Here is an 11,299-nt window from a genome sequence, read left to right on the forward strand (position 1 = left end):
TAGGTCAAGCTTATATGGAAGCTATTGCTTGATAAATACGTCTTACCTCTAACTAAAACCAACTGTCATCTTTACCGTGGAGAGTCAGGCTTGACCTCATTTGGACGCGTCTGACTGCTGAAATTTCAAATTTACAACCCTCTGAATTTGGTAATAGAGATGCCGTGTTGTCATATGATGTTAATCAAAATGAACATTCCAAAGTCTTGAATATCCTGGAATAAGATATTGTATGTTAATTAAAATGTGTATACTGCAGTGACTAATAGCGTCAGGTTGGCAGTCTTACTTCATTCATTTATCAAATACATCAGCTGACACATAGTGGTCATTGGTATAGTTCAGACCACATTTACAACAGAATTACGATCACATTTACACGTCTATTAAGATCGCTCGTAACAGTAATGTGATCAGCTTTAAGACGACATTAACGTCGTATTTACAACAGTATTAAGAAAATATTTACAACGATATGAAGATCAGATTTACAACAGTATTACCATCCATTTACAACGATATTAAGATCGTATTTTTAAACAGGATTAGTATCGTATTTACAACGATATTACATTTACAACGATATTGAGATCGAATTCAGAATAGTATAAACATCAGGTCGTATTTACAACAGTTTTAAGATCCCATTTACAGCACGCTCACAACATATGCTCGCTGAAGATACCATATATGTCACCTGCCATTACTCGTGTTACTGAAAGCAGGGAAGGTTCTGAAAAGTGGAGTCTGTTTCGGAAACGGATTGCATGTTAAAAGACACGATGGCAGTTTGATTGTTCATTAATCCCGAAAAAAGCTTAATGATGATTGAAACTAGAACTGATCCCATGAATCCACAAACAACAAATATTCAAACAATAGAGACAACAAACCCAGGGAAAAGTCATGACGTCATGTTTATGACGTCATGACCTTACTGTGACCACTATCCGACAGGAATACATCTCAAGTATATGATTATTAATCGGTATCGTTATTAGTGTGCGTGTGTCGACGTTTGCGTTCACACTGTTTAATGCAGTAAACACAAAAATTGTGGAAGAAAATAATTAACTTGTATAGCACCTAATTTCCAGGCTACACTTGCTCAAGGCTGATCTACAGGAAAGCAGTAGACACGAGGTATTGGTTAAACGAAAACGTTTTAGAGACTTTTTGATGGACTGAACGGAGTTGACAGATCTTTTGTCCTTTGGGATGGGGTTACAGAGGATTATTGTTGATTGTTGTCAGTGGTTACAGTCAAATGGCCAGACTAGGCGATGCATGGATTGACGTGACGGGATGTTGATGAATGTGTCATTAACGTAATAATATATGCAGTGCTATCTGCAAGGTGAATTATTTGAAAAAGTAAGTAAGGTTTACGTCACTATTCAGCAAGTAATATAACCTCGTGGGTTACCAACATTGGACATTAAATATTGTACCCATGTCCGGAATCGAAGACGGGTTTTTGACGTCACCAACGAACACTTTCACCACTAGGCTATTCTACCACCCATAATACAAGGCTTTCCCAGTCTACGTGATGTATAGTGTCGTTTGACATTCGCATACACCTCTGCTGTGTATTATACATCCTCTCCTCATTTTTCACATTTTTTCTACGAGTGTTTACACGCTCGTTCTTTGTACGCGTTTGCAAAGAAATAACTTCATGTAAACGCGTCTGTCTTCCGTCTGTCAAGTCCCTAGGGTTCAAGATTCAGGTTGACACATTATGTTTTATAAAAGAAATTGTAATTATTATTGCCCGGTTTAATTACACTGCGACACACCCCTTCCACATTTTTATGAACTCTCGCACAATGACGACTGTATCATAAGCATGTATAGCTATGCATTACAAATATTATTTAGTGGCTATAACTGTTCGCATACAGTTGATTTTATAGTGTTTCATTATGGCACCATCAGAAATACACGCAATGGCATCACCAGACCAACATTCAAATCACAGAGAAACAGAGAATTGTGTTGGTGCGTCAGGTTTGAAAATCAAACTAAAAATGCTTTATGGTTCAACTTCTTTATTATACAAAGTCACAACGTTTCGAGACAGATCCTAGTCTCTTCTTCACCTGATTAAGTTTGATTCCTCCAACTTCTAAATGCCTTTGAAACAACTTAGGTTTGAAAATGTCGTCATCATGTGTAACGTGAATGCTTTCATATTGATCAAAACGTTTTGAAGGTGACACTACTTGGAATCTTCGTAGAAACAATTTGCTATGTTTGATTAAATAGTTTCCAATCACTGGTTGGTAATTTCCAAACTATACACTCTGTGATCTGGAGATCATCTCTTGTCTTAATCTTGAATAAGAAAGATATCTGCATGACTGACTCCGAGGAAACACGAAACAGCTGGCACGACGTCCAATGAGGTCATTCAAGAAAATAAGAAGGTCACGGATACTAAGCTGGACAGGGAAGATAGGCCGCATGTACGTTAATTAGGAACACTGATATATACGGACGCAGGTTGGTCATACATCAGATCACCACTTAAGCTTCCAAGTACGCTGCATGTTTGACCTTTGTGTATGGACATCCTCGGCATTCCAGGTCATCAGAGGTCAGAGGTCAGGTATGTGCAATGATAACACATCAGATTGTGTCATTTTACTTTCACGATACGCACAATTAATGTACGGAGTCAAGTAGAATGGGAGAAGGCCAGTTCGTAGTTATTCTACTAATTAACGAAACCCACGAGCTCGACATGATGTTGACAAGTCGACAAACACAAGTACAATCCCAACGGACGGTAGTTTCACTGATACTTTTGATACTGATACTTTGAAACTTTCAGCAGTATCTTATGGGTGAGAAAGACGGTTTTTTATCCTAATACTGTTAGTATTAGTTATATTAGGATAAAACCTATGCTTGTAAACACACCATAAAATATTTTTTTAAATTCAACTGAAGTGTTCTCGCTTTACATGCTCTCAGAATGTGTGAAATCTGCAAATGAATGAGTGAATGCAAATCATCAGTGAGTGAGTGGGTGAGTTTAGTTTTACGCCGCACTCAGCTATGTTCCAGTTCTATGGCGGCGGTCTGTAAGTAATCGAGTCTGGACCAGACAATCCAGTGATCAACAACATGAGCATCGATCTGCGCAATTGGGAATCGATGACATGTGTCAACCAAGTCAGCGAACCTGAACACCCGATCCCGTTAGTCGCCTCTTACGACAAGCATAGTCGCCTTTTATAGCAAGATGCAAATCACGAATGGACAGAGTGATGAAGGTAGCAAGGTAATGTCAAAGTTCACGTATTGACCAGCCAAATTACTCGAAGGTGTTATGAAACCCCTTTACGATATACCACGAGGGTAATAAGGGATGTTTTACACACCTGTTGCCGACAGATGGTTGCGGATGACACATCAGGTTGCAGACTGCAAAAAATAAGTCGTCCAGACTGCACGACTAAGACCACTCCAGGACTTCTTCGCGTCCACCCCAAATCAGAAACCACGTTCATCATTACGCAACAATACCATATCGTCCCGACGCTCTGACGCACCAGCATCGAGAAGCCCGGCGGTGTCAGCCAACCCCGGTCTTGAATGAATGCTGTCCTTAGAGACAAAATGCCAGGAACAACATTTTCCACAGTGAAAAACGGGGAGAGTCATATGGATAAATCTTCCAAAAGTGATGGACATATCTACAGACGTCTTGGGCAGGGTTATGCTCATGTTTCATGGATATGATATGAGTGTTTGATGTGAGGTGGAACATGTACACCCTAAGAGAACCCACACAATCAACAGATATTCCCAGGCCAATGACATCTCAGTTTCTTCAACCTCATGACCCAGACACGGTTGATGCTTGTGTGGTTACGGTTCTGATGTGCTTGAATCCTAAACAATTCATGTTTGGTAATGATAGATGGGATGGTTTGAGAAGCAAAGGAAGGAATTCACATGCTTACAAAAATACCAACTCCAGTTCCGCGGCCGAAAATTGGGTCGCCAAAACCAGAAATATACATTAGGTATTCCTAATGCAGGGCATTAATCATCCCAAAATATATATACATTCGCGTGACAATCCATATGAACGAGCAATCGCACTGTGGAGGTGAGGCAGTTCCATGGCTTTTGATCACACATATTTTGACGTAGACTAGACCTTGATAAATTGTGTATGACATAATCTTGTGATCAGACCTTCAGAGCTTCGATTGTTGATTGTTCCAGAATAGGGAAATCTGATGTTGACAGGAGGTGGAAAGATAAATAGCTTGATATGAGATCAGTTCAGAAGGACAGGACTGAGAACTGGAATCTTTGTTTTCAAAAGAGGATTGTGGATTCAATTTTTGCATCTTAAAAGGGGAATACATGTTTGGAAATGACATTTGACAGTTTGTAGTGGCATTTAGCACGTACGTTGATTGTCATGAACGCTTGGTTACTGAAGCAGAATTCTTTCGTGAATATGGTAGGCAATCAAAACAGTTTCAATTTACAATATACCTTTGTCTTCAATCTATATAATGACTGAGAAAATATTACTTTGTGGTGTCGGATTGTGTATGGTTGTCAGGAGGAGAACAACAAATCACTGTGTTTATATTGCTGAAGGAAACATGTTTTATACACGTAAAAAGAAGTGCCATCATACATTTTTTTATTACATGTTTTTCTCTAAAAAGTAAAGATTATGACTGGTTTAAATGAAACAAATGAAACGTAAATTTATTTGCAGAAGTCTTGCATTCTCGTCTCCAAATTATATGAACAGTTATTGTTCCCTCGATCCAAGCCATCCCATGGTCCGTTTGATGTCATTGACAGTCGACGAATTGATCATTAACGCAAAATCTAATATTTGCCACAACACCAAATTTTGCATAGTCACATGAATTCGACAGCTTTTACGAAGTGGGGTGGGTGGGGCGGAGGCACCTGTTGCTATGACAGCCAGGTAAACAACAAGCCTGTGTTGTGAAATTTTCACACGTGCGACATGCACATCTGACCCTACCCGTTCTCCTCTGTCTCTACAAAATAATGAGACTCGGGTATCCAAAACTTCTATCAAACGAATCATCGGAGTTGGTCTGTCGATTTTCATGTGACTGAGCAAAATTTGGTTTGGTGGACGGTATAAGATCTTTTGATAGTGGGCTGTTCATCAGTCGAAAATGAAATGAAACTGTAGGCACTAGTCACTTTTGAAAACTATTTTTTATATTGTGAACTTCAAGTAATTTATGGATGTGGGCCTAAAGGGTGCGAAAAGTTCATCAAAACATCAAAATTACCACTCACATGTGTGCATCCATGAACCCACTCTGCCGTCTGTCAGTGTTTACCTGCACACACACACATACACAAACACACACACACACACACACACACACACACACACACACACACACACACACACACACACACACACACATACATACATAAATACATGCGCTCGCCCGTTTGCACTCATAGGTAAATAAGAATGGCGAAAAGTTCATAAGATTATCCCACCCTATCACATACCTCGAAACCGGTGGTAGTGTATATAAATAAAATCACAATGGCACCTTCTAGACATAAAATTACAGAAGAATAGATTAACAGTTACTGTATTTCCTTTATTATTCATTAAGCAGTAATGCAATTGTGTGAATCAATCTGACCCATGAAACACATCCTATCTGATGAAAAGAAAACAAGTTGCTTCAGAGCAGAGACACAGTTGTTTCAGAAGGAGAAGTCAAAGTCAGCCAGAAGCCACCAAGGAATCATTGGTCCCTGAGGCTGAGACCGATAAGGCTGGGGCTGCATTTGTCTCATGAACATGCTCCGTCGCAGCAAGGACTCCAGTGGACCCTGATTGCTGGGATATGCCGCAGGTGGCGGTTGCCGTCCTTGGGGACGTCCACCTACAAATAACGACATCACAATCAGAACATAAAGAAGTCTTGAGCGATCGTATAAAGACGAATTAGCTCGTAAAAGATTGACTAACTTCTGTGACTCTCCAGAGTTATTGAATTCGTCCATCCATCCGTCCATACCTTCATTCATTCATTCATTCATCCATTCAGCTATAGGAGAAGGCGTAAAAGTCAACAAGGAAATCAGGAAGACAAAGAAAATGTTCAAAGTTTCTATCAGCATAAAATACGAAAAATAATAAATAGTGCTGACCCTTGGCAGTGTAGTACATGTGTAGAGCACAACTGTAGAGTGCACATAATGTCACCATTAGAACCACAGTTTATGCCCATATTAGTTTTGTGATTTCCTCTTAAAACATTTAAATTACAATGAAGATGCATTGATATTTAAAAGAAAGTATTTTCATGTGTGAGTCATTGACTGACATACGTCATGAAAGCTGTAAACGTGTTGATACCGACTGTGGAGGAACAAATGCGAAATGCAAATAAAACATCTTTCAGCGACGGCACGTTTCGTTACCTTGAGAATGCACCGTCATCAGCATACACAGTATCATCACAGCAATCACAATCATAGCCTTCCCCTTCATCATGATGTCTCTGAAAACATACACATATATTTTATCATACACGTACGAACTTTTACACATTGCAAGACAATCTATACATTTACCATCTCCCACTAAACGTGAAAATAGTGGTTTGTTTCAAATCAATTACTTACCACTTAAGATGTGACATTTACCGCCCCTGTGGACAGTGAGTGAGTGACATTTTACGCCGTTTTCAGCAATATCCCAGTAATATCACGACGGGGACAAGGGGAATGGTATTCACACACTGTACCCATGTGAGGAATCGAACCCCGGTCTTCAGCGTGACGAGTGAACGCTTTAACTACTAGGCTGCCCCAGCGCCCACCTATGTGAACAGTATTTCTGTTAAACGGTGTGTGTCGACTTCGTACGGGATGAAAGTGGTATTTTCAGTTACCACATCGTGTCGATGTGAAGGGAATAGAACCTTACCGGAGGTGAGGGGAACACAACCTTTATCGGGACTGACAAAACCCTGTATTTCCCTCGACACGATGTTAAAACGCATTTATCTAGCCGAATGCTTCCGCTTAATCAAAAGAAAACAACACGCATCGAATCGACTTGATTTTTGCTTCAATTTCATCCTCAATTGTTGTGGCAAAACGTTTCCTTGCTGCCATGTTGACACCAGCTGATCAATTGACCTCAATGCAGCGCACGTTAGTAAAGGTTTGGTGATGTACACCAAACGCGGTTACCGAGGCTTGGCGGGAATAAGGCGCAAGTATGGAACGCAACTGTTAGTGGATCATGCTCCATACACGGGTGATTTGCAAAGGGAACAAACAATTCATGTGAAACAGTGTTTCCATTATGAAAGAAACTCCATTCCTAAAGGTATCTGGTAGTATAAATCTGAATGGAATAGCTGAAAGATTGAGGTAATATGTTTGTGATAAAAATGTTCATATGTTTACAAATTCGAGAAGTTCAAGTGCCCGTTTGACAGCTGTGGTTTTAGTTTCTTATTTATCCCTTTGTTCCTGAGGTCTAACTTAAAAACAAAACACAAACCAAACCCACATACAAAACTGGCCGAACAAAATGCAAAGAGATACAAAATTGAAAGATTCCGTACCGGGTTAGAATGAAAACACAAGTCCATCAAAACCATCTTCCATATTTGACGGCATTTAGAAATTGTTATATATGACCAAGATCCTTAATGGTTAAATTTTCTTTTAATTCGTTGACACACTACGTTTCAAAGTCACTCCAGACCCCTTTATCAGATGAACTGACAGTTGATGCTATGACCCCGAAACGTTGTGTGTCAAAATATAAAAAAGATTTATCCATAAAAGATCTTGGTCAACTTCTATAGTCTTTGTAATCACCTTTCACGAATACTTATTGTTCATTCTTTCTTCAGATGGCCTGCATACCTTCATACTTTGATATATTAATACCTTTGTATCCTTCCTCGAAATTTCCAGTCTATCCTTCCATCCGTCCATTCTTCCACTTAGCCAATTATAAATCCACCCATATGTCATCAATCCAACCAAGCACTACTCCACGCACACTCCTGTCAATCGATCATCCATCCAACCAAGCACTACTCCACGCACACTCCTGTCAATCGATCATCCATCCAACCAAGCACTACTCCACGCACACTCCTGTCAATCGATCATCCATCCAACCAAGCACTACTTCACGCACACTCCTGTCAGTCGATCATCCATCCATCTAACTTAACCAACAGTTCCCTGTCTGATGGGACTAGAAGCAAATATCTCCGGAACGTAGATAAAACATGAAACGTCAGTATCCATTCGTGACTATCCTCAGAAACACATTTCAGTTGAACATACGCGGAGAGTAACTGTAACACTTACGTGGTTCACTGATAATCTTTGACACCAGGTGTTTTTTATAAGGAACAGTAAGTTTCGACGCACTATTCCATTCACTCACTCAAACAGTTTCCCTAAAAATGTTTGTTGTCTGACAGAATTAACAAGAAATGAGAAATACTATCGACTGCAGTGTATATAAATAACAATCACAATGGCATCGTGTAGACACAAAATTACAGGGGAATAAATTGGTATAAATAATAATCAAAATGGATTCTTTTAGATATAAAATTACAGAAGAATAAATTAACTGTATGTGTAACTATGAATGGAACATATAGGCGGAAGCCTTAAATGCTCTCTGTGTTTGATGGCATACATTTGATTAAGCAGCACAAGCTTTTTGTAAAATGATAATAAAAACCTTTTATAATCATATTCAACTCTATATAATGCAACAAATGTTGCATGCAGTTTGAGAATTGGTATATTTATACCCGTGTTTATATTTTCTTTTATATTTAAGACTCATATCATCTGCTATGACAACAATAATCTTCCAAGGCAATGCATTTCCTTATGATAACACACAATACGTTCCAGGTCAATATCTATGCAAAGATGAGTGAACAGCCACTTACATTATAATGAAATACGAATATAGATACGTAACACAAGCGCATACCTAACTAGGTGGTGATGTATCCAATAACAAGATCACTCTGAAGATGATAATAAAGCCTGTGCTTACCTCGGGGTTGCGTGGAGCAATTAGTTCTGTGATGACTTCACGGTGGTATCCCGCCCGTCCTGTTTATATAGTGTCCACGTCAGGTTTAAACCTCCTCGAATTTATCACACCCATCCCTTAAGCCCTAAATATGTTCTCGTCGCAGGACATATAACAAGCTTGGTCATAATGCCCGAGAAGCATAACGTATACACATCAAGGTACATTTATGCTGAGATGTTAACAATGCTCACAAACATAAATGAAGGATGGAATTGTACATCGCTTGAATCTTTATGAGTAATTAACACAATAATCTTTGACATAAATGTATCTATAGACACAGTCCAACCAACCATGCACGTCCGAGTGTCATGAGGACGAGAGATGTCGATCTTTGGGAGAGCTGTTGACATTTGCTTGACGTACTTCATTTTCGTCCAAACATACAACTTAATGTTGATATCCATGTTGGAATGTTGTCACTATTATCATCTGTATGTTATTGTTGACGTTTAATCTATCATTGTTAAGCGACATATGTGCAGGAACTCTAGCATATTTGGAACCGAAACACAAACATGCATATTTATTCCCGACGTTGCTAATATTTTGAACATACATGTCTTTTCTTGAAAAAAAATATGACACCTATTGTAAAGTCAAGCTTAAAGTGAGAATTGGATTAGAATAGATGGATCTGGTTTGAGAAGAATCCAATTTCCCTTCTGCACCTTACAAACTATTTCATTGGAAAAAAGGCAAAGGGATTGGGCACAACTTTACGGTGGTCTCTAGAACATATATTTACTGACAGCCTTAAAATATCAGATTCTATTTTCTTGCAATGCGTAAAAATGACTGTTTGGACTTTTCTCCTTTGCAATAAAACTGGAAGTTTTAGTCACGTTTCACAAATTAATAATGAAAACAAATCCCACCACACAGAAAACAAATGCACCCCGCGCACAAAACATCTACAAGAACAAATGTACTGAACTGTTCAGTTCGGCTATTCCATTAAGTTTTCACTTTAAGCGCAGTTTAAGGCATTGCGAACATTACATAATAGACATTCGGGGGAATATATTTACACGTGACATGACACTTTAAGCTCCCCTGTATCATGAGTGCTATCTGAAATCTTTAAATTCTTGACAACTGACAGTCACTTTGTAAATACAATTGTGTAGGTGGTGGTACCAAGAGTCAGCAGGTCATGTTTACCCGTATCGCGAACTTCAGTCACCACAGACGTTTAGTAAGCTATATCTCTTTTCTGTAACATAAAAGTGTCTTCACAAATACACAGACAAGTCGATTTTGAGTCGGTGAATCCATGGGTCCAAGACATATTTATAATCCGTTTATTGGCATGCTACTTATCGTAATTTATCCTAATGTGGGAACACCGTGGTAGTCTAGTGAATGAAGTGTTGGTTTGGAGATAGAAATGTCAATAATTTGAACTCGGTCGTTTTTTCGAGCAAAAAGACTTTACGAAATGGTACTTGTTGTTCACCTGCCTGTGCTCGGCAGTAAACGGATGAACCAGCGACAGGTAGTCGGTTTAGTGTGTCTGAGTGGGTGTCCATGTTAACTTTCAATATGCCATGTAAGTGATCAGTCACTCCAGATGATATAGTCTCAGTTTATGCCCATTAAAGAAAGGGGAGATGGTATGTTGGTAGTCTCGTTAACAATTTGTCAGCGATAGAATTTAGGTGAATGATTAGACTAGATGCTATATAAAAACGGGACACTTTATTTAAGCCCCAGATTGTAGAGTACCAAATAGGAATTATAATTATTGATGTTTATTTGTACTTGTTGTTCACCTGCCTTGCGGTAGGCAGTAAAGGGGTCGAACAACGACTGGTAATTGGTAGTTGGTGTGTGAGTCGATATCCAAGTTTCCCTGCAAGAAGATATGTCAGCGATTAATCACTACCAAACAAGTACAGGCAGACACACAGACAAACACAACAAGATGCTGTACAGTGTAATATGCAGATACGACAATAATTGTTGACAGGATCAGGCACCTTACACCGACTCTAACAGGCATAACGAAAGTCCTATATTCAGACCCGCACACAGCTCATGATTACAATATTATTTATCCATTATAAGTACATAAACAAATATATGGTGTAAATCAACGTGACAAAGAAACATGACAACCAATACATTGCAAAACATCAGTAATGTCCG

At 39.1% G+C, this 11,299-nt stretch overlaps 1 long non-coding RNA gene across 1 annotated transcript; it reads right to left on the reverse strand.

Moving 5' to 3' along the window:
* Positions 1 to 5,621: 5,621 nt before the first annotated feature.
* LOC137256051 (uncharacterized) lies at positions 5,622 to 9,456 on the reverse strand. The gene is made up of 3 exons (XR_010954543.1): positions 9,107 to 9,456; positions 6,475 to 6,554; positions 5,622 to 5,933 (listed from the first exon to the last, which is right to left on the reverse strand). It is a non-coding gene; the product is annotated as an uncharacterized lncRNA (long non-coding RNA).
* Between the last annotated feature and the right edge of the window lie 1,843 nt (positions 9,457 to 11,299).

Source organism: Haliotis asinina, chromosome 11 (assembly GCF_037392515.1).
Source record: "Haliotis asinina isolate JCU_RB_2024 chromosome 11, JCU_Hal_asi_v2, whole genome shotgun sequence".
NCBI lineage: Eukaryota > Metazoa > Mollusca > Gastropoda > Lepetellida > Haliotidae > Haliotis > Haliotis asinina.